The sequence below is a fragment of the Adiantum capillus-veneris genome, chromosome 14 (assembly GCF_014529385.1).
Source record: "Adiantum capillus-veneris isolate H3 chromosome 14, ASM1452938v2, whole genome shotgun sequence".
NCBI classification, from domain to species: domain Eukaryota; kingdom Viridiplantae; phylum Streptophyta; class Polypodiopsida; order Polypodiales; family Pteridaceae; genus Adiantum; species Adiantum capillus-veneris.
Window position 1 is genome coordinate 129,985,402 of NC_140944.1, and position 24,902 is coordinate 130,010,303.

General features: G+C 41.7%; 1 pseudogene; it reads right to left on the reverse strand.

The window, feature by feature from the left end:
• Positions 1-2,549: 2,549 nt before the first annotated feature.
• Positions 2,550-23,776, reverse strand: LOC147443114 (uncharacterized; annotated as a pseudogene).
• Positions 23,777-24,902: the final 1,126 nt, after the last annotated feature.

A 24,902-nucleotide genomic window follows, 5' to 3' on the forward strand; every position in this document is an offset into this window, starting at 1 on the left:
ACCTTAGCCAATGTTTAAAGAATGGATTACTAGATATTTAGGCTCAATAACAAGGCTTAAGAACCAAATTTAGATAAAAATCTGGAATCCCTCGGCCCCTTTACACTCTTTAAGAGTCAATGATAATGCAATGGCTTTGGACTTTTACAGGAATTCTCTTTAATACAAAAAGCTGTAATACAATCAATGGAGTAAAAATAAGAAGGATGTCTATTTGTTAGATGAGCAGCTAACATTCTCCCCTCCTTGATTGTGTCGTGTGTTACACAGCTACTTAGGGTGTTGACTAGTGGTTGGGGTTTCTGCCTTCAGTCCTCTTTGCATGGTGTTATAGGCCTTGTTGATACTTTAGACGAAGATCTTTCTCTTGAGTGCACATGAATTGAATAGTGATCTTGTTTCTCAATTCCATTGTTGAATAGATGACAAATCTTGCTTGGAGGTTAGTGATGAGTGGGCCCAAAATCTTTGATATGTAAGTTAAGAAGCTCCTATAGATTGCCCCCTCAAAGGTTTTCATGTAGAAGGATGGCAAGAACATCAATCGAGAATAGAATCCATGAAGTACTTCCACCAAAGGTTTTCCTAATAGATCATAACACAATCCTTTGTTATCTTTGAGGAATGACACTCATGCTGCATCTGTTTGCTCCGCACAGTGCAAATTCAGTAGACATGTAATGAGAATCTTTGAGACCTTTGCCAGCATGATGGAAGCCAAATTTGGTATTCCTCTGAAAAGTTGAATTTTCAAGGAAAGACTGTGCACCAAATAATCTTCAGTAGAGATGCCATTCGGTGGTGGTGGAAATCTAGGATAATTCAGCCAAGGTGCCCTCTTTTGCTGGATGATGAAATGTTGTTGCCAATTACAAAATCTTGGTATTGAAACACTACACAGGATCTTGGTTTGTAGTTGGAGGTGCATTTGCATAAAAAATAAGATACTTGGGGTGTCAATTGAACCAAATCTCCTGCCACTTTGGATGGTCCATTGCAAAGTTGGCTGCAATGTCCTTGAGTAGTCTTTCTCTGATTTGTAGCACTTCAAACTTGATGAGTGGGAAGAGGAGACTCCTTGTTGATGCCATTCTTCATTGATAGTAGTCGGTATGAGAAGATTGACATTGATTGAGTGCAAGATTCACTCTTCCCACTGCATTGCTTCTTTCCATATATAGTATGTCTCCTCTTCCATTTGCTTTTTGAGTGCAACTTCTTCCTCTGCAATAAGTCTTTTTGACCGTGCAGAGGGTCCATACAATCTTGAGGAACCCTAAAATGGCTACTTGATCATAGACCTGAACCCCCCATACTATAACATATCATAAGTTGAGCAAATGATAGAGAAAAACACTATCCATTCTATAAAATAGCACAGGTGTGGGACCTTATATCAAGTGGTTTTCCATATAGCTTGGACAAGTGGTGTACCTTTCTTCTTTCTATGCTTCAATAGGGCTTAACATGCACAAGTGGTGGATCTTGCTTCTTTCCACTCTCCATTAGAGCCTAGCTTGACAAGAGTTAGACTTTGAAACCGACCTCTTCATGATACAAGATAGACTGGATTACTAGAAAAGTAATGGACCTTGTAGAGTGGTTTTTTTAAAACTAGTTAAGATAGATGGTGGATTTTTGCTTCTCTCTATGTTTCAATGAAGCTTTTTGTAGGGGGTTCAACAACACAAGAATCTCTCTCTCACACATGATCTCAAACAGACAATAAATACTCACTCCATGATCAGACTCAACAAAAGACCCAACCAGTTAACTTCAAAATCAGCAAACAAAACATAGAGAAAAGATCAGAAAGAGCCAAGAACACCATGGCTAAAGCTTCTCTCGCATTTCCCTACTCAAAACTTGTCCAGATACAAATACCAACTAATGGCTATAACTGTTCAACCCAAAATTGTTATTGGCATAAAATATCAGAGTCAACAAAATCCGACCTAACCAAAATCCAACCTAGCAATATTCCAACCCAACAAATATTCAAACTCAGCAATAATCAGAGTCAGTAAATATCTGACTGACCAAATATCAAACTCAATAATATTTATAGCCAGCAATACTCAGAGCAGCATTCCAATTTCAGACCCAAGAATATTCAAACTCAACATATAATATCCAGTCAACACATGGCACATCCCGGTGTCAGATTTCATAGAAATTCGACTCGGATGCACACATCGCTTGATCAAAGTCAAATGCCTTATCCTATTTTCCCAAGAGTCCCTAGTTACTATATAGCATAATGTATAGTGCTTGAAACCTAATCCAAGATATACAAATACACCATATGGCACTATGACAAACTCAATGCTAAGATCTTCATATGATGGAAAGTGTAGTGTCTGGTATTTAAACCAAGGTACAGAAAATACATCATAGAGAGAAACTAAACATCCCCCAAAATTTCCTTAAAGGAATATGTCACATGAGAGCTCATAGTAGAACATGAGCTTATGAAACCAAACTTGAATAAGTATGTCAATTCTCCAAGAGCAGGAAGTAAACATTAGCAGAATCAGCCTCTGCAACTTCTAAAACATGATAATCTGACTTTGAAAATCAGGTTCTTGCAATCTAAGCACCAAACCTTGAATATCCTCTTGTATCTTCAAACCTCCTTGAATTTGAAAATCTGCATATTCAGCCTTCAACAACATGTGAATAAAGAGATAATGCTCCCAGCATCCAAATAAAAGATGATCCATATATATTTGTTCTTCAAAATCAAGCAATTTAGGTAAATCTGAGACAAAACAACTACTTCTATATGAAACAATCATTCCACTCAACAAACTCTGCAATTGTGTCATGAAAAACATCCAAAATATCATATCCCTTTTGTGAGGTCCCCACCCCGCCCTATCAACCAACGGATTTGATGGTGAACCTAGTGGCCACTAGATCTATTGCGTAAGCAAACAAAATGGTTCAGGGTTCGACTAGCGGACGATCTCTCATCACAAAGTGAATCGAGTTCGAGCCTACTAGGAGGGAGATCTAGCTCCACCTCGTAGGGGAAGCGTACTTGAATTATCCAGCGATCCTAAGACCCACCTTCCAATAGGAGAGAAAACCCGAGTGCCTTTTTCCCCATGTTTCAAAGGCACGTACTCTCGAGAATTCGCCTCTCTAGGGGCAATGAGCATTACTAATATTGAGTAAGCACTATGGGGACAGAGAGTTCCCGACCAATCAGGACCACCCATCTCGTAGGCATTGGCAACCCAAGCCAAGCCCCCACTTTCCACCCCCACACTCACACTTCCTTGTGTGACCTAATTACTACCACAAAGGTTGTTCAACATAGATATTCCTTGTTTAATTCCGAATCACATTGTTCGTTAAGACAACCCTTCAACCAGTATTGCAAACAACACCAAGACAAAATTCTAGTAAAAATTCTACTCAAACTTATTCATAAAAATTCCAATGTTCTGGAGGTACAACATCGCCCCTCCAGCGAGATTTCACTCCTCCCGTTGTCGCTTAGCTGCACATACAACTAGGTATGTCCACCGCATAGAAAGCACGTCATGGACACTCCCACGGCATAGAAAGAAAGATGTGGGTTCCCACTGCATAGAAAGCAAGTGGTGGGTATCCACCGCATAGAAAGCAAGTCGTGGATTCAAGAGCCCTTTAACGAGGAACTCTGCCCCCTGTGATCAGTAGGGGGGTCAGGACTGATTCAACATTGGAAGTAAAATGAACATGTCGAGTTAAATTTTCCCTAGCAGAAATTCTTTCCTCTTGCAAATAGCATACCCATCAATCATTTCCTTCTTACTTTTAGAACTTAATGTACAATGAATTTAATGCCGAGGTTTCCGTCGGATTTCTCCAACATGTTTGGGAATATGTTCATTCCTAACTAACGTATGCAATATTAATTTAAACAACTTGAACGAAAATTTGACCTACCTCTTCCATTTCTTCATCAATGGCCTGTGAGAGGGCCGGTATTTGTTTCTCCATGGGGCCTTTCCCCTTCCTGTTGGCATTGCTGGTTCCCGCCTCGCGGTCATGGGCACCACCGAAGCGTGTTCTCTTAACCGGAGCCATTTGTCTCACTACTTTAATTAATTAACTTGGAGAAAGAGCTAAGGTTCGCAAGCGTCATAAAAATCTAATAGATAGATTAGCGACATTAATTAATCCCTCCTATATGAGAGGTCTAGATTTTTTTATAGCAATCATTAAGGATGACACATAATCCTATGGGAACCGGCTCTAAAGATAGTTATTCGGCTTACCTGATTTAGAATAATTAGGATTTCACTAAGGGAATTACCTGATGCAGATTAATCTCCTTCTTAGCAATTAGATGATGCAGATTTACCTTATGCATATGTGTGAGGAAAGTCAACTCATAGAGACTTAATGACAGATTAATTTTTCCTTAATTATAACTTAATGCATTAAAGAAATGAAATTAATTTAGTTACAATGTTAATGAGTGATAGAAAGAATGATTCTCTTCAATATACACAATTACTAGCTTACCGATTAATTACTATGTTACCTAGAGAGAGAAAATTACAATAATTATGCACTAATCATTAATCAAGAGTGATGAATGGCTGATAATTCAGCTATGGAGTGATGGTTACATAATAAAATATGGTTAAAGAGAGTTTAGAGAGTAACTATAGAGAATTACGACTAGGAATAAGCATAATAGACGAAGAATTTAGATGGTAGAGAAAGGAATTTACAGCTGGCATTAATTAAACCGTGGTTACCATGATTAAGGGCTGATAATCTTCTCAATTTTCTGATCTAATTGAGCTTCTTGAGACAAGAATTCGGCAGCACCTTTCTCCTTGCTTCTCCTTCAAAAAGTGTGTGAACCGGCAGCACCTTCCCAGTGTGTGTAAGTGTGTGTATGCATTGTGTGTGTGTGTGTGTGTGTGTGTGAGCAGAAGTGTGTGTGTGTGTGTGTGTGTGAAGGCCTTTAAATAGACTCCTACAAGATGAAAATGGATTTGTGGTGCTATAAGCATCTGAGTGAGCACTCAGTCCTTGCATGGTAAGTCTAGTTCCCTACTCTCCAAGTGTCAGGTTGGCTAGTTAAACTGACTCTAAGACTTAGTTACTGGCTTGGCAGCTTTCCCAGGACTCCCACGAGGCAAGAGGGAGCCCCCTAGCTGCTAAAGCTGGTCTCGAGTAGGTTGGAACCTATTCCCACACAGCCTCGGGCCCCCGGTACCTCCCCGGACAATTTTTAGGAAATTTGGTTCTAGGCTAAAACGGGTCATATGAGTTGGATTTTGATGCTGAAATTTGCTATACGAAGCTCTAACTAAGACGTACTGGCTCGAGTACCTGCCATATTTAGCAGCCCCCGAGGTCCGAAAATGCATTTTTTTCAAATTTGGGGTACGGGTGCAATTTTTCGAGACGATCAAAACTGGACGGGTCGGGTGACCAAAAACTTAATATTTTTGGAATTTTTTTACAAAAATTATTTTAATTCACATTTTGAAGCTTTAAAACATTCTAAAAATCATGGCACTGACAGAATTCGGAAAACTGCTAAAAATAGTAACTTATTCCATTATATTCATTACATGGTACAAGGGTGCTCTTTTTGATCGGAGTCAGAGACCTTACAACCTCCCCACGTGAAAAATTTGAGATGTCCTCATCTCATGAATGTGTTTGGGTAGTCTTTTATGAGCGTTGGTTCGTCCTCCCAAGTTGCATCTTCTTCAGGGTAATCCTTCCACTTTACTAGATGCTCCATGATAGTTCTGTTGCGTAATTTCCTTTCCCTTGTTTCAAGTACATAGTCAGGTTGGAGTTCGAGAACTCCTTGTGCTGGCATGACTATCTGATCTGAATCCAAAAATTGATCAGGGTTAGGAATATAGAGTTTGAGTAAGCTGACGTGGAACACATCATGAACCTTCAAGTTTGCAGGTAACTTTAGCTTGTAGGCTTGGTCACTCACAACCTTAACGATCTCGAATGGTCCATATTACCTTGGGCTGAGCTTCTTATATCTGCCTAGCGATAAGTTGCTTTTCTTTGGTCGGACTCACAGAAAAACTTTATCCCCTTCCTTGAAAGTTCTTTCTGAACGGTTCTTATCTGCATAGGTGCTTTTGTCTATCCTGAGCGGCCTGAATATCCTGGCGAATAGCTCTAGTCTGTGCTTCCATATCTTCTAACATCTTTCTAGAGGCTTCTACCATGATGGTTGGATTTGAGAAGTTCAGTGGTGCTAAGCAGTCCTGTCCATAAAGAGCTTTGAAAGGTGACATTCCAATGCTTCTGTGTTCGGAAGAATTATAAGCATACTCCACCAAAGGTAGATATTGTAACCACTTCTTTGGCTCTTGTGAACAATAGTCTCTGAGAATGTCCTCGATGACTTGATTAACTCTCTCAGTTTGCCCATCTGTCTGCGGATGATATGTTGTACTGAAGGCTAATTGTGACCCAATAGATTGGAAAAGAGAAGTCCAAAATTTTGATGTAAACTTGGCATCTCTATCACTGACGATACGCTTGGGCAGACCATGTAACCTAAAAATCTCCTTGATGAATATCCAACTAACATCTAAAGCAGTAAAGGTTGTCTTTACGGGTATTAGATGAGCCACTTTTGTGAGCATATCAAAAACCACGAAAACAGAATCATAACCTCCTGTAACAAAATCCATACTGATGCATTCCCATTTCATCTGGGGTATATCGAGAGGTTGAAGTTTCCCTGGTAACTTGATTCTTTCGGCCTTTATCCGCTGACAAGAAAGACATTGCCTCACATAGCGAAGTATGTCCCCTTTCATTCCAGACCAAAAATAACTCCTCCTGACAACATGAAGAGTCTTAGCATAGCGTGGATGTCCGGATGTAGGGCTATCATGTGCTTCATACAGAATGGCCTTCTTTAGAGCTGGGTCTCTCGGTACACAGAGTCTATGTCTGTAGTAAAGACATCCTCCCATAAGAGAGTAATCTTTAGCTTCAGGCATCTTATTCTACTGGACTAGTGATACTATATGCTGGTATTCTGGATCTACTAAAGATGCTTCTTTGATTCTATCCCAGATAGGGTTATTTGGAATAGAGATAGCCCCGAGAAAGGATTTAAGACCATCTGGGACTGCATTTTCCTTCCCTGGTCTATACTTTATGTCAAGGTCATATTCCTGTAATAGCTCTATCCATCGTCGTTGTCGCATGTTGAGAATAGGTTGAGTAAAAATCCATTTTTAACTCTTGTGGTCGGTAACCAGCTGAAACTTGCGCCCAAGAAGATAATGTCTCCATAACTTCAGCGCATGAATAACTGCTAAAAGTTCCAAATCATGAGTAGGATAATTCTTCTCATGATCTCTCAGCTTTTGTGAAGTACACGCGACTGGTCTTCCTTCTTGAGTAAGAACTCCGCCTAGAGCAAATTTGATAGCATCGGTTGCTACTTCAAATTCCTTACTGAAATCGGGAAGCTTTAAAATAGGAGCTGAGACCAAGAATTCTTTTAGCTTAGAAAAGCTAGACTCATGCTCGGTCTTCCATTCGATCCTCATTCATTTCTTTAGGAGTTCCATCAAAGGTGTAGCAATACGCGCATAGTCCTTGACAAAAATCCTGTACCATCCCGTTATCCCAAGAAATCCTCTTACTTCACTGACAGTGGATGGTTGAGGCCAATCAATGATGTCCTTGACCTTGTCTGGGTCCACTGAAATCCCTTCATCCGATATGAAAAATCCAAGATAGTTGACTTTTGGTGAGAAAAAAGTGCACTTGCTCTCTTTAGCGAAAAGTTGGTGTTCCCGAAGAAGATCAAGTACTTTGCGAACATGTTCTTCGTGACCTGCCTCGTTCTTAGAATAGATCAAAATTTCATCAAAGAAAACCAAGACAAAATCATCCAGGTAAGGTCTGAAAATATCCTACATAAGTCAATTGAAGCTTGCAAGAGCGTTTGTTAGACCAAAAGACATTGCTGTGAACTCGTAGTGCCCATACCTAGTATTGAAAGCTGTCTTTGGAATATCTGATTCCTTGATCCTGATTTGGTAATATCTTGACCTTAGATATATGGAATATCTGATTCCTTGATCCTGATTTGGTAATATCCTGACCTTAGATCTATCTTTGTAAATATTTTGGCGCCATGGAGTCTGTCCAAGAGTTCGTCAATCCTTGGAATTGGATACTTGTTCTTGACAGTTACCTGCTTCAGTCCCGGTAGTCTATGCATAGTCTTAAGTTCCCATCCTTCTTCTGAAAAAGAACTAGATCACCCCAAGGAGAAGTACTGGGTCGAATGAATCCTTGCTCAATGAGCTGCCTAAGTTGTTCCTTGAGTTCGATGGCTTCCGGAAGTGACATTTTATAAGGTCTTTTTGAGATAGGTTTACACCCAGGGATAGTCTCAATCTCATGATCTACCTCTCTATGTGGTGGAAGATTCGTAAGGTCTTCGGGGAATACATCATCATACTCCCTCAACTAGTTTGGTCGAAGTGAGGTATCTGATTGGTCCACCTTGTTGAGTTTAACCGCATAAATTTGCTAACCCTTCCTTAGTCCCTTCAAAAGTGTGCTGGCCTTAACTAGAGTAGCCTTAGGTCTCCCATTTTCCCCCTCGATTAAGGCTTCATTACCCAAGTTATCTGTAAAGGTAAAATTCCCTTGTGCACAATGTATGTGGGCCCTATTTTGCTTTAGCCATTCCATCCCTAGTATCCCATCAAAGAATCCTAAGGGTAGGGTTCAAAATTGGGCAGAAGTTGGGTGTCCCCCTAAATCAAAGTGGATTTTTCCTGCAGAATGTTGAGATACTACTTCCTTCCCGTTTGCTAATTCTACAACTAGCTTGCTTGTTGGATACTTATTGAGCTTTAGCTTCCTCATGCATCTGGGTGAAAGAAATAAAAGAGTACTACCACAATATATAAGGAAGTTAACTTGTTTGCCTCTGAGAGATCCTGGCGTATGAATGAATGTGTATTGCTCGCAACCATTGGGATTGTCAATTGCAGCATGTAGGGTTGCTCTCTCCACTGCTTCGTCACCCACAGTTGGTTGTACCACTGCGGCATTCACTCTGGCGGTAGCTCCACGCCCTCGTCCTCTGTTCATCCTTCCTCATCCTCCTCTTCCATTAGCTTGGCCACGCCCACGGTTATTCAAGGGTATGGCATTGGCATTGGTTGCCTGAATGTTCCTGGGGCAATTGGATCTGTAATGTCCATGCTCGCCGCAGCCATAACATCGAACATCAGGGAACTCCATGGTTGTGGTGGTAGCCACAATAGGGCGCTGGTTATATGCGTGGTTGGCTGGTCTGTTATCCCAAGCAGTGGTCCTTGTCGTCTTTGCCCAATGATTCCTCCTGTTCTGATTAGCCTTTTGTACTTCGAGAGCTAGAGGTTTGGCCCTCAACAAGGCATCCTGTAGCGTCGTCGGCGTGAGAGCTTCCAACCGAGTATTCAGGGGATCGATTAGTCCTTGGCAGAACCTTGCCACCTGTTGTTCCAAGGTCATCTTAGGAGCATATCTCCGAAGAGTGACAAACTTTGCATAGTATTCTTCGACAGATGAATTCAGCTGCCGAAGTGAAAAGAATTCATTCATCCTCAAGGTTCTATAGGCAGGCAGTAAATATCGCCCCATTATTGCAGCTTTAATGTCTTCCCAGGATTGGGAAGATCCCTTAATATCCATGTCCCTGCAATGCTGCTTCCACCATATCTTGGCATCGCCAGTCAAGCGGAACATCGTAAGCATGGTCTGATTTACGGGTTGGGTCCCCGCGGCTTCAAAGTAATCGTCCATGGCTTCCATCCATACTTCCGCATCTCTCTCCACATTTTCCCCCTTGCCCTTAAAGATCAGAGGTTGGGCTTGCTTAAGGAGGAGCTTCTTCTCTTGCACTGCCAAGTACAGAGCAACAAGCGGTACCTACGATTATACGAATTGTTGATACCATTACTTGGATTTCAAAATAGATACGAGACTTTAAATAAAATTCAAGATTCTACTTTATCAAGAGACAGAGATTCATAGACAAAAATCACTTTATTGATGAAAATTTATTACGATTGAAACCCCTCAAGGTTTAGGATAACTGATGATCAGCTTATTACATGGCTTTATGGATTGCGTATAACATACGGCTAGGAGATGGTATTGACATTATGCACTACTTCATTCGTGTAATAGTTCCTATACTCATTCTTGAGTGGATAATAAACTAAGATATCGAGCCAGAGTTTCGCTTTCAGTAATCCAAAGGTTTTGACTCGGTTCGCTGGGATCACATTGGTGACCTTCTCCAAGAGCCAGTCGTTGATGGTTTGATTGGAGTCTGGTCCAATTGTGTAGGCACCAAGTAGAATATCTCTATTACTCTCAACTCTTCTCCCCAACATATCTTCTTCAAGTAGGTAGCCAGGCATCCTAGCTTCCGAGCGTTGATGTAGTAAACCCCTCTTGGAAATGTCCAATCAAGTTCCCATCCTCTATCAATGCGAGTGGAGTGTGGCGTATAAGCCTTCAACACTATCTCCATGAAATCTCGCCTGAACTGGTAAACTAGGGATCTTCGAGCTTGCTCATAAATAAGCTCAAACACTTGGAACTTTCGATATTTGAGCACGGGGTCTTCCTGCAACACCAATGCAAGGAATTCGGATCAGCTACCTATATACTTTCAGTTCCTTATTTAAATATTCAAACAATACGGCTTAATTTCCCAGCCTAACCCAGGCTCTAGTACCAGGTGTGAGGTCCCCACCTCGCCGTATCAACCAGCGGATTTGATGGTGAACCTAGTGGCCACTAGATCTATTGCGCAAGCAAACAAAATGGTTCGGGGTTCGACTAGTGGACAATCTCTCATCACAAAGTGAGTCGAGTTCGAGCCTACTAGCAGGGAGATCTAGCACCACCTCGCAGGGGAAGAATACTTGAATTATCCAGCGATTCTAAGACCCACCTTCCAAGAGGAGAGAAAACCCGAGTGCCTTTTTCCCCATGTTTCAGAGGCACGTACTCTCGAGAATTCTCCTCTCTAGGGGCAATGAGCATTACTAATATTGAGTAAGCACTATGGGGACAGAGAGTTCCCGACCAATCGGGACCACCCATCTCGTAGGCATTGGCAACCCGAGCCAAGCCCCCACTTTCCACCCCCACACTCACACTTCCTTGTGTGACCTAATTACTACCACAAAGGTTATTCAACATAGATATTCCTTGTTTAATTCCGAATCACATTGTTCGTTAAGACAACCCTTCAACCAGTATTGCAAACAACACCAAGACAAAATTCTAGTAAAAATTCTACTCAAACTTATTCATAAAAATTCCAATGTTCTGGAGGTACAACATCCCCCCTCCAACGAGATTTCACTCCTCCCGTTGTCGCTTAGCTGTCCATACAAGTAGGTATGTCCACCGCATAGAAAGCACGTCATGGACACTCCCACCGCATAGAAAGCAAGACGTGGGTTCCCACCGCATAGAAAGCAAGTCGTGGGTATCCACCACATAGAAAGCAAGTCGTGGATTCAAGAGCCCTTTAACGAGGAACTCTGCTCCTTGTGATCAGTAGGGGGGTCAGGACTGATTCAACATTGTAAGTAAAATGAACATGTCGAGTTAAATTTTCCGTAGCAGACATTCTTTCCTCTTGCAAACAGCATACCCATCAATCATTTCCTTCCTACTTTTAGAACTTAATGTACAGTGAATTTAATGCCGAGGTTTCCGTCGGATTTCTCCAACATGTTTGGGAATATGTTCATTCCTAACTAACATATGCAATGTTAATTTAAACAACTTGAACGAAAATTTGATCTACCTCTTCCATTTCTTCATCGATGGCCCATGAGATGGCCGGTATTTGTTCCTCCATGGGGGCTTTCCCCTTCGTGTTGACATTGCTGGTTCCCGCCTCGCGGTCATGGGTACCACCGAAGCGTGTCCTCTTAACCGGAGCCATTTGTCTCACTACTTTAATTAATTAACTTGGAGAAAGAGCTAAGGTTCGCAAGCTTCATAATAATCCAATAGATAGATTAGCGACATTAATTAATCCCTCCTATATGAGAGGTCTAGATTTTTGTATAGCAATCATTAAGGATGACACATAATCCTATGAGAACCGGCTCTAAAGATAGTTATTCGGCTTACCTGATTTAGAATAATTAGGATTTCACTAAGGGAATTACCAGAGAGATGAATTAAGTATGATTAATCTCTTTCCTAGCAATTAGATGATGCAGATTTACCTTATGCATATGTGTGAGGAAAGTCAACTCATAGAGACTTAATGACAGATTAATTTTTTCTTAATTACACCTTAATGCATCAAGGAAATGAAATTAATTTAGTTCCAATATTAATGAGTGATAGAAAGAATGATTCTCTTCAATCTACACAACTACTAGCTTACCGATTAATTACTATGTTACCTAGAGAGAGAAAATTACAATAATTATGCACTAATCATTAATCGAGAGTGATGAATGGCTGATAATTCAGCTATGGAGTGATGGTTACATAATAAAATATGGTTAAAGAGAGTTTAGAGAGTAACTATAGAGAATTACGACTAGGAATAAGCATAATAGACGAAGAATTTAGATGGTAGAGAAAGGAATTTACAGCTGGCATTAATTAAACCGTGGTTACCATGATTAAGGGCTGATAATCTTCTCAATTTTCTGATCTAATCGAGCTTCTTGAGAGGAGAATTCGGCAGCACCTTTCTCCTTGCTTCTCCTTCAAAAAGTGTGTGAACTGGCAGAACCTTCCCAGTGTGTGTAAGTGTGTGTGTATGCACTGTGTGTGTGTGTGTGTGTGTGTGTGTGTGTGTGTGTGTGTGTGTGTGGGTGTGTGTGTGTGCAGGCCTTTAAATAGACTCCTATGATGCATGGTTTTTAGGACCCCTTCTGAAGATGCAATAAAGGCACAGTCAGTTGTTGGGGAGATGAGGATACTCTAGTCCAAGGGATCTCGAAAGAGAAGAAAAATCTACTTCACAAGCACCAAAGAGTAAAAAGTGCCATGGACAGAAGATACGTGGGAACGAGCTCTTATGCATGCCTACAACCTATATCTTACAGAATAGCCCATTCTAGGTGTGAATTTCTAGTGAAATTTACACGAGGATGTTCGTGTGGACTCACAGGCACAGCATACTCCGTTTCACGTTTTTACCGACAGTGAATATTTTTTTACCAGCAGTAAATATTTTTTACCTACAGTAAATATTTTTCACCTACATGGTAAATACAAATCACTTTTTACCTACAGTAACTTTTTTACCCATGGTAAATATTTTTTACTGCACCATAAGTATTTGGTAGGTAACAGTTCACTGTTACTAGAAGCAGTGATTGGGCATCAACAATGCAGTTACAGGAGGAGAAAAGGGAAAATCTTATGGTAAAGGTGAGTCAACAGGGATAAAGACTTTTGAGTTGAAAAGACATGCTGATTTTTTCAAAGAACACATGTCAAAAGAAGCCATGGTTGAGGATTTTTTGAGAATTTGATATTCAGGAGGACCGAGCTGCCACCCCCCCGCAGGTCCCCCCCTGACATGTGCAGAACCTCCAGTTTCAACAGCCACCTTACCTGCTCTTAAATGCTGGTCAAGGCCTTATCCCCATGTGTCACAATCAGAAAAATCAGCATTTACCCTCCCCTCTCACATCACTCTAGAGAATATCTTGATGGTGACATATCAGGTGACCTCAATCTGTTGACCACCCTAAGCAAAAAGTAACCCCAATCAGCGGATTTAAGCATGTTTATCCCTAATCCTAAACCCTCTCAGAAACCTATATAAGGAGGCCTTCTCTCACTCAAAACCAACACTTCACCCACTTCACCAAGCAATGAAGCTATGACGACATTGCTCACAACGAGGAGCTATGGATGGAGCTCTACTCTCTCTCCTCTCTCTCTCTCCCCTCTAGTATGCTACATTACTAGCCCTAAAACCTAAATAAGGAGTCTTCTCTCATGCTCCATGGCCACCATCCTCGCCATCATTCTCTAAGGTATTGATGTGTTGCTAGTAGGATCATACCTACTTGCTGGGTTGATTGTTTTTGACAAGGGATTATGCCATCCTTGGCTTGCTTCTCTATACCCTTGTTATGTATGATCAGATGCCGTTGTATTGTTAAGCTGGTGTCTTGTGTATATATATGCTACATAAGGTCCCTAAGCTTCGTTTTGCCATATGTTTTGATGCCATCATAATGCCAGAAGTCTCACTTGCCTATGTGCACTATGTGTGAGGTCCCTAAACCTCTTAATTTAGGGTGGTGCCCCCTTTGTTTTGTTCTTTGCTTGTTTGCATGAGGCGTGGTTTGTGGAGTGTGCACGAGTACAGAGGCCACCAGGTTGCACTGCTCTTTTTCCCGCTATCATTTTGGTGCCCCAACTGAGGAGGGCTACACAGACCTTCAGTCCACAAGCAATGAAGATGTGCAATCTACAACATGGACGAATGGCGTGAGGAGTTTGCAAATTGGAGAACAGAAGAGGAGGAGGCTTTAGAGGCCTTAAAAGCTTTCATCAAGGTCTTGTTACCAGGTTGCAGTGTCATTGAAATTCAAGAAGTAAGTTCTTCTACATGCCTTGTTCGTGATCGTCGCCAACGAAGGAGAGTAAGAAGAAGAGCTTGATATACCTCTCCTCTCAACCTATGAGTGCTCCAGAAACCTCCAACGCACACGAGCTTGAAATATTCTACATCAACATACACGAAGGTACTGTGACACACATTAAGGGAAGAGAAAGCATCACCAGACCTCTCTTTCCTGAGGAGCCGACTAAGAGGAGGAAGATCACCTCTACACCTAAGTGGCCCAAGGCCGCAGCGCGTGCTCAAGCGTAAGGTAACATTTGGCTTAATCTCATTAATAAGGGATTACATGACCACTACAGGCAAGAAAAAGGCTAGTGAGCAACCAACTTCAACCTCCAACTTGCAACCACGACTCTCACCCCTAAATCCTCCTGAAGCAAAGAGGCGAAGGCTTGCCTACAAGATTGCCGCCCGTCTGCGAGTGCTCCCAGTGCACTTTGTGAATCCAGACACCACCAATCCCAAGCCAACCTCCTGTCCGCGTGAAGATCACTTTGGATATTGTCCAAAGTGCTTTGGAGACCGGGTGAAAAGCCTCCCTGCCCTACCTTTGCTGCTAATTTTCAAGAAGTTATCTCAATCTAAGGAAACTATCTTAGTTGATGATGTGCTGCACATTAATGGTGTCACTTTCATTCGTCATGCTGATTATGGTAATAGCATCCAATTGTTGCTTGCTAAAAGGCTCAGCATTGTACAAAGTGTTGCCATCACGCCTTACGTCTTCACAGATGCATCAGGAAGAGTCGAAGTGATCCGAGGTGCTGACCTTCTGTGGCTGATCAGGCTCATTGGTCCCAAGGTGGTGCAACTAAGCTAGGCTCTTGTGTGTAAGTATGGATGCCAATAATGAGAATGATGATCCCCGCATGTTTCCTTTCCATTTTGTGCGTCATATTCGTGTGAATATTTGTATTGATAGAAAAATCTTTTATCAGCAAAGAATAGCCCTGTTGTTTGGAGCCGAGAGACTTGGGGAAATCTTGCGCTCTCCTCATCTTGTCATTCTACCCTTACTAGACTATTACCATTCCTTTGATGTGTCGATCTTCATCCTATTTTGAGCTAAGTTGTGCTAAAGCTCCAAATTGTAATTACCATACTCTATTTTAAAATAAATTGGAGCTGTTTGTGTAATTGTTTACTCTCTCACTTATGGCCTTCCCTAATCTTTATGGTAAGCCTGGGGAGGTTGCTCCAGACTTTTTGGATAATTTGGAAATGGCCTTTCTGGTATCGGGAAGGGATGACAAAGCTACTAAGTTAAGGGCCTTTCCTTTGGTCTTGAGGGAAGGTGCAAAATTATGGTATCAAACTTTGGCACCTGAAGAAAGAAGAGACTGGGAGTCCTTAAAGATGGCCTTCATCGAAGAATTTCTCCGCAATGAGCCTCCAGAGGAGATATGGAGACAGCTCTTAGAGCTACGCCAAACATCACCCAATGACTATAGAAGCTATGAAGGAAAGTTTTCCAACCTGTGGGAGAAATGGTGTGCATCACTAGGTGAAGGAGAAAGGGCGCCAGAATGCCTAAAGAAGGACTGTTTCCTGGCAGGGCTTTACCCCACCCTTCGAGAAAAGGTAAAAGGTAATTTCCCAGATACCTTTGATAAAGCTATGACTTATGCAAGGGAGAAGGATAGGAAGTTAAAATTCCAAGCTCAACTACAAGGGGGAATGGAGCCTCCACCGCTAGCTCAACCGACGGCAAGGGTAGTAGCAGGGACAGGAGCAACAGACCAAGAGTCCTCTCAACAAGAGTTACTTCAACAAACCACCAATCAACTAGAGAGCCTGTCCATAAATCTGGTTCAAGGTGTAAGGGCTCCCCAGCCAGGAAATGAACGAAATAGACAAGAAGGACAAAGGCAAGCACGTGAGTACATTTGCTACAACTGTGGAGAGGTAGGTCACGGCATGTATTATTGCCCCCATCCACGACGCTATCAAGGAAATGGTAATCAAAGACGGCCTCCTCGCCAGCAAGTCACTCCTCCTCGAGCTAGGCCACTAAATGGACAAAATGCACATGTGGCTCCACCAATCCAAATATTGAGACCCCCTCCTCCACCACCACAAGCACCTAGCAGAGATCCCTCCACTACCATCGGGAGGGGAGGACAGGGCTGTCTCTGTCATAAGTCTTGACAATGGTAAGGATAAAGGGAAAGAAAAAATGGAGGAAGCTGTTGCCATGCCAATAAAGAGAGTTAGGAGACAAAGAACTGATGAAATGGAAGCTTCAGAGCCGGATAAAGGGAATGAGGGTTCCTCCCAAGTGATAGGAGACAAGAAAAGGAAGATTAGGTCAAGGAGGCACATAGGAGTAGAAGACTTTCCACTTGGGGTAGGATCCATACCTTACGACCTGGTAGCAGATGTGAGTAAGCAAGGACCAAAGATTTCATGGCAGCAACTCCTCCACCTTTCCCCAAAGATGCGTAGAACCTGGTCTAAGATGGTCAGCACCAGGAGGGCTAAGGCAAAGTCAATTGGGTCTATTAGTGCAAGAGGCATGAAGGATATCGTACCAGTCATTAATGCAGAGATTAAGAGTCAGAGAGTCTCCAATGTGTACGTAGATGGTGGAGCCGAGATTTGTGTTATGACAGAGAAATTAATGCACAGGTTGGGTTTGTAAGTAAACGAGCAAACTTCCTTACAAGCTAAGATGGCAAATAATGTAAGGGTGGCTTGTGTGGGAAAGGTTAATGGAGTGAAGGTTTCAGCTTTTGGTGTTGCAATCTCAATTGATGCTTATGTGATCCCAACTAAGGGGGAGGGCTATCCGCTAATCCTTGGAAGACCTTGGCTTATGGCTATGAAAGCTAGGCAAGATTGGGAGACAGGTTCCCTTGAGTTGCGACCAAATCATAAGGTAGGTGGCAAGCAACAAAAAATTGTGTATGACATGAAGCAAGGTAGACAACAAGACCTAGAGATGGAGACTTCTATGGATGAATGGAGCACAAGCAGCTGTTCTTCATCTAAGGATGAGTCATCTGAGGAGGATGCTAGCTCGTTGGAAGTCATGGGTATAATACTGCGAAACCCAGAAGGAGAAGGTGGTCAAGACTCTCTAAACAAGGAAGAAGCCATAGGCTTAGAGGAGATGCTAGCTACGGACCTACTAGAAGAAGAGAGAGAACCCTATTTGCAGGTACTAAAGAAGCATGCCGGCCTCTTTATAACTGATTATGAGCACATTAAAGGAGTGACGGTAACCCAACACCATATCCAATTAAAGGAAGGTGCCAAACCAGTGGTGCAAAGGCTAAGGAGATTAGGGCTAGTGCAACAAGATGCACTCTTAAAAGAAGTAAAAAGATTACTCAAGGCAGGATTTATCTACCAAGTGGAAGATTCTGAGTGGGTGTCTCCAGTTGTGGTAGCACCAAAGAAAAATGGGAAGTGGAGGGTATGTGTGGATTACAAGCCTCTAAACGCAGCCATAAAAAGGGACCATTTTCCTTTGCCTTTTCAAGATGAAATACTAAATGAAGTGGCTGGTCATGAAAGGTACGCAGTGTGTGATGGGTACTCAGGCTACTTCCAAATCAGAATTGCAGATGAAGACCAAAGAAAGACTACCTTCATAACACCTTGGGGGTGTTTTGCTTATAGAGTTATGCCTTTTGGTTTAACTAATGCCCCAGCTACTTTCCAGAGGTTTATGAACTTGGTGTTTCAACCTTACTTTGGTAAGTCCATACGAGTCTTCATTGATGATTTTTGCATTTACAGCTCTAGGGAAGTACATCTCTCCAAGGTTGATGAAGGTTTCACCCGTCTGGCCCAATTGGGTGGGCAATTGAATAAAGACAAGTGCCACATAGGTGAGAGTAAGGTCACTCTACTAGGCAATGTTGTGTCTCAAGATGGTATTGAGACTGACCCTGAAAAGGTAAAGACATTGTTAGCTTTACCTACTCCTTCAAACGTGAAGCAACTAGTCTCCTTCATTCAAAAGGTTCGCTACATGGGACGATTCATACATCTCCTTTCTCAGGCAATCTATCCTTTGCAGCAGCTCACTAAACACACTACATTGACATGGAGTGAGGAGGGTGAAAGGTGCTTTCAAGAAGTTAAAACCATTTTGATCTCATTGCCTGTCGTCCTACAACCCACATGGGGTGAATTATTCTATGTAAATCCTAGTGTAGGTCTAGAAGCTCTAGGAGCTGTCTTGATGCAAAAAGACCCAAAGACATCTCTCATGAGACCAGTCTACTTCTCTAGTAGAGTGATGACAGCTGCTGAAAAGGGTTTCAGCGCAACTGAGCAATTGGTGCTAGCTCTTAAGTTTGCAGTGGAGAAGTTTCGGGCTTACTTACTTCCGAGACAATTTGTGGTGATCACAACTGAGGAGGTTTTTCCATATGCCCTACAACACATGGAATTGTCTAAAAGAATAGCAAAGTGGGTGGTGCAGCTTCAAGAGTTTGACTACACACTACAAGTAGAGGATTCCACCCGTGCTTGTTTGGCAGATGTCCTCACACAAAGGTGTTATGAGAAGGCCAAGAAAGAGGCACCTAGTAAGGTACCGCCTATCCCAGAGCCTGAAGTTCTACTGGGAGCACACAGTCTGTATTTTGATGGGGCTTACAAGAGGACCAAAGACAAGGCATCAGCAGGCATAGTAATATTAGGTCCAGGGAAGGAGAAGATCTTTACAAAAGGGTTTCATCTAAAAGAGGTTCATTCTAACAATGAGGCTGAGTACCATGCCCTTGTTTTAGGGTTGCAATGTTGTCTTTCTCAAGGCATCACAAAGCTAAATGTTTTTGGTGACTCCATGTTGATTGTTAAGCAAATGGTTGGTGTATGGGCCTGTAAAAATGACAAACTGTCTGTTAAGATGAGGGAAGCAAAGGCCTTGTTGAAGGGTTTTAAAGAAGTTCGAGTGCACTTTGTACCTAGAGATCAAAATCGAGAAGCAGAAGCCTTAGCAGGTGAAGAACTACAAACTCTCATAGTAGGTGCTATCCTTGTGAAAAGTCCTTTATACCAGGGAAAGGAGGAGCTGCATGATTTACTTTACTTTCTTGAGCATTGTGAAGCACCCTCTGGTATGAGTAAAAGTGAACGTAGGTGGTTGGCAAAAAAGGCTACCAACTATAGCTTAGTGAATGAGGACTTGTATTGTAGAGGGAAAGATGCTGTCTTAAGGAGAGTTCCTGCATCCCAAGAGATAAACGATATTTTGTTTAGTTTTCATGAAGGTGTGTGTGGTGGCCACTTTGCACAAGAGATTACTAGCAGAAAGATTTTACAAGCAGGGTTCACGTGGCCAAGCCTCCATCGAGATGTACAACATTGGTGCCGCACATGTGAGGTTTGCCAAAAAGCTGGACCAAGGTGTCTTACCCATGAAAATCAGCATCCAATCAAAACCTATAGGCCATTTGAAAAATGGGGGATAGATGCAATAGGGCCACTACCTTGCACTGAATCAGGGAAGGAATACATCATTATGGGGGTGGAGTACATGACCAGATGGGCAGAAGCTCGTCCCACAAAGCGCATCACAACCAAGGACGTGAGTGATTTCATTTTTGAATGCCTTTGTTGCCGTTTTGGCACACCTTTGGAGATTCTCTCGGATAGGGGGCCGGGATTTCGAGCTGATTTAGTCGGGCAATTGATGAGCAAGTTAAAAATCAAGCACAGGCACTCTACACCATACTACCCTCAGTGCAATGGTCTTGTGGAAAAGGTAAATGGTCTTATATGTAAAATCATCACTAAGCAAGTGCATTTACATCCTAAGGCATGGGACAAACACCTAGATGCAGCACTTTGGGCCTACAGAACATCCTTTAAAACATCCTTGGGGTATACACCTTTTCACTTGGTTTACGGGCAAGAGGCACTATTGCCTATAGAAGTGGAGCTAGCGAGCCTCCGAGTTCTAAAAGCACATCAAGAGGATAGTCAAGAGAAGCAGGTGGAAGGAAGAATCATAGATTTGGAGAGGTTAGGGCTAGATCGAGAGTCACCAGTGAAGTACTATGTAGCCCAGGTAGAGAAGAAACGAAAGAAGTTCAATCACAACCTTGTCAAGAAAGGTATCAAGGAAGGTTCTTTAGTGCTCAGATACGACAATCGCTTTGATCGCAGGAAGGATGGTAAGTTCTTTCTTAAGTGGGAAGGCCCTTTTGTAGTGATACAGAGGTTCTCAAATGGTAGTTACCAACTATGTGACCTAGATGGTAAGGTACATCAGACCCCAGTAAATGGTTGGCGATTGAAGGCCTACCAATGTCGTCTTTCACAGCCATATGCTGGTGAAATCAACGCTAAGGATGGTTCAGAGGAGAGCTCATCATATTCGAGCTCCAACTAAGGTAACAATCATGTACATAGTCGTTTCAAAAAAAAAAAAAAAAAAGAAGGAAAAAAAGAGAAGAAAAAAAGAAAAAAAGAGAATGCTACCAGTGAAAGTGGATATTGACAATGGATGGGGTATGGCTTTCAAGGGTCTAGGAGACCAGTTGTTAGTCATGGATGGATACAATTATTCATCAGAAAGGACTAAACAGGGTGCATCAGCTAAGAAAGCAGTAACATGGAAAATTCAATTGGTACCAGGTGGGTAAGTATTCAAGAGAACCCTATTGTAGCACAACCTATAGCTAGAGGCATCAAATACCTCTAGCTTAAGGGGGAGGGCTATATGATGCATGGTTTTTAGGACCCCTTCTGAAGATGCAATAAAGGCACAGTCAGTTGTTGGGGAGATGAGGATACTCTAGTCCAAGGGATCTCGAAAGAGAAGAAAAATCTACTTCACAAGCACCAAAGAGTAAAAAGTGCCATGGACAGAAGATACGTGGGAACGAGCTCTTATGCATGCCTACAACTTATATCTACAGAATAGCCCATTCTAGGTGTGAATTTCTAGTGAAATTTACACGAGGATGTTCGTGTGGACTCACAGCACAGCATACTCCGTTTTCATGTTTTTACCGACAGTGAATATTTTTTTACCGCAGTAAATATTTGTTACCTACAGTAAATATTTTTCACCTACATGGTAAATACAAATCACTTTTTACCTACAGTAACTTTTTTACCCATGGTAAATATTTTTTACTGCACCATAAGTATTTGGTAGGTAACAGTTCACTGTTACTAGAAGCAGTGATTGGGCATCAACAATGCAGTTACAGGAGGAGAAAAGGGGAAAATCTTATGGTAAAGGTGAGTCAACAGGGATAAAGACTTTTGAGTTGAAAAGAGACATGCTGATTTTTTCAAAGAACACATGTCAAAAGAAGCCATGGTTGAGGATTTTTTGAGAATTTGATATTCAGGAAGACCGAGCTGCCACCCCCTCGCAGGTCCCCCCCTGACATGTGCAGAACCTCCAGTTTCAACAGCCACCTTACCTGCTCTTAAATGCTGGCCAAGGCCTTATCCTCATGTGTCACAATCAGAAAAATCAGCATTTACCCTCCCCTCTCACATCACTCTAGAGAATATCTTGATGGTGACATATCAGGTGACCTCAACCTGTTGACCACCCTAAGCAAAAAGTAACCCCAATCAGCGGATTTAAGCATGTTTATCCCTAATCCTAAACCCTCTCAGAAACCTATATAAGGAGGCCTTCTCTCACTCAAAACCAACACTTCACCCACTTCACCAAGCAATGAAGCTATGACGACATTGCTCACAACGAGGAGCTATGGATGGAGCTCTACTCTCTCTCCCTCTCTCTCTCTCCCTCTAGTATGCTACATTACTAGCCCTAAAACCTAAATAAGGAGTCTTCTCTCATGCTCCATGGCCACCATCCTCGCCATCATTCTCTAAGGTATTGATGTGTTGCTAGTAGGATCATACCTACTTGTTGGGTTGATTGTTTTTGACAAGGGATTATGCCATCCTTGGCTTGCTTCTCTATACCCTTGTTATGTATGATCAGATGCCGTTGTATTGTTAAGCTGGTGTCTTGTGTATATATATGCTACATAAGGTCCCTAAGCTTCGTTTTGCCATATGTTTTGATGCCATCATAATGCCAGAAGTCTCACTTGCCTATGTGCACTATGTGTGAGGTCCCTAAACCTCTTAATTTAGGGTGGTGCCCCCTTTGTTTTGTTCTTTGCTTGTTTGCATGAGGCGTGGTTTGTGGAGTGTGCATGAGTACAGAGGCCACCCGATTGCACTGCTCTTTTTCCCGCTATCATCCTACAGGCTGAAAATCGAGTTGTGCTGCTATAAGCATGTGAGTGAGCACTCAGTCCTTGCATGGTAAGTCTAGTTCCCTACTCTCCAAGTGTCAGGTTGGCTAGTTTAACTGACTCTGAGACTTAGTTACTGGCTTGGCAGCTTTCCCAGGACTCCCACAAGGCAAGAGGGCGCCCCCTAGCTACTAAAGCTGGTCTAGAGTGGGTTGGAACCTGTTCCCACACAGCCTCGGGCCCCAGGTACCTCCCCAGACAATTTTTAGGAAATTTGGTTCTAGGCTAAACCGGGTCATACGAGTCGGATTTTGATGCCGAAAATTGCTATACAAATCTCTAACTAAGACGTACTGGCTCGAGTACCTGCCATATTTAGCAGCCCCCAGGGTCCGAAAATGCATGTTTTGCAAATTTGGGGTACGGTTGCAGTTTTTCGAGACGATCAAAACTGGATAGGTCGGGTGACCAAAAACTTGCTATTTTTGGAATTTTTTTACAAAAATTATTTTAATTCACATTTCGAAGCTTTAAAACATTCTAAACATCATGGCACTGACAGAATTTGGAAAACTGCTAAAAATAGTAACTTTTTCCATTATATTCATTACATGGTACAAGGGTGCTCTTTTTGATCGGGGTCAGAGACCTTACACTTTTGATTTCCACTTGACTTTTGCAAAATCAGGAAAAAAACCCTCTTTGCCTAATCATCAATCCGCAAAATCTGATTTAGACAATATAAAATATGGATCACTGAGTCATCAAATGCAACATCTTGCATCTGCAAAATTTTATTTGCAACTTTTGCATTGAGAAAATCAGCAATATGCTCTTTAGACATAGAAATATGATCTCAAAAATCTTCAAAATTTTGAATATCTGCAACTTTTGAGTTTGAGAATATGCTCATACAACTGGTATGCATCTCTATAATCAAATTTAGGGACCACTTTGTACTAGATAACACTTCCAATAAATCAGAGTTCACCTGATAATGACCTAGAATTGGTTCAAGATGAAAAAACCTCTTTGGAACCATCAAGCAATGCTTCTTCAACATTGCAACATCTTAGGACACTGATACTTTGCTTCAAAATCTTTAGGCTCCAAAAACCCATTTTCTTGATTTTGTAAATTCAAGAAACAATCAATCTGATCTTCCTTTGGTTCAATCTAAATTAATTCATAGCTATAAAACAAAGTATTAGCATCATCTTCACACAAATTTTGCAGACCTACATTAGTTTTCTCAAGTCCCTCCTCAAGAACATCATAAAAATCTGAATTTGGTTGTAAAACAAATAAATATATAAACTCCTCCTCAATCTGAGAACTTTCAAGATCATTTTCAATTGCGAGGAACTCCATAAACACTTCAAAAAAATTTGAATCAATGCCTTGCATCTCAGCTTACTCTTGTTTGCATTCAGGAATATATGCATGATCTTCCATTTGAGAGAAGTAAGCTTCAAAATCAGCGAACATAACTTCATTTGGATTTCTATTTTGATCTTGCATTGCAAAATAAAGATAATTTCCAAAAAGAATGGATTTTTGAACATCAAGGTATTCCAATCCTCCTTCCGTAATTTCAAGTTGAGTTCTTTTGCTTACTGAAAATTTAGATTTCTGCTTTTTTGATGAAAGTGTATTAGTTTTTTACACATTCAATGCATCATTGAGGTTGTAAAATTGAAGAATTCTCTCTTTTGGGTAGTTGCTTGATTTTGGTGTAGGGGTTTCTATGGGATTTTGGTGGTTTCTTTGGCTCACACCAATGTGCAATTCCCTCTTCCTTAATCATGAACACTCCCATTGGATAACTCCAATCCTCTTTGTCATCATCACTACTCTCATCAAACCCAAACTCCTCTTCAAGTTTCCCTGTCAAATGCAAACATGCCTTTTGAAAACATCTGACTCCCTTCTTGGTAGAACAAGATTTTAGTCTTCTATCCTTGTCTTCAAAAAGATACTCCAATTATGCATCTTCAAGTAAACATTCCAAATCATCTAACTTCTCCTTGGCTACATGAAACTTCCCCCTTGAT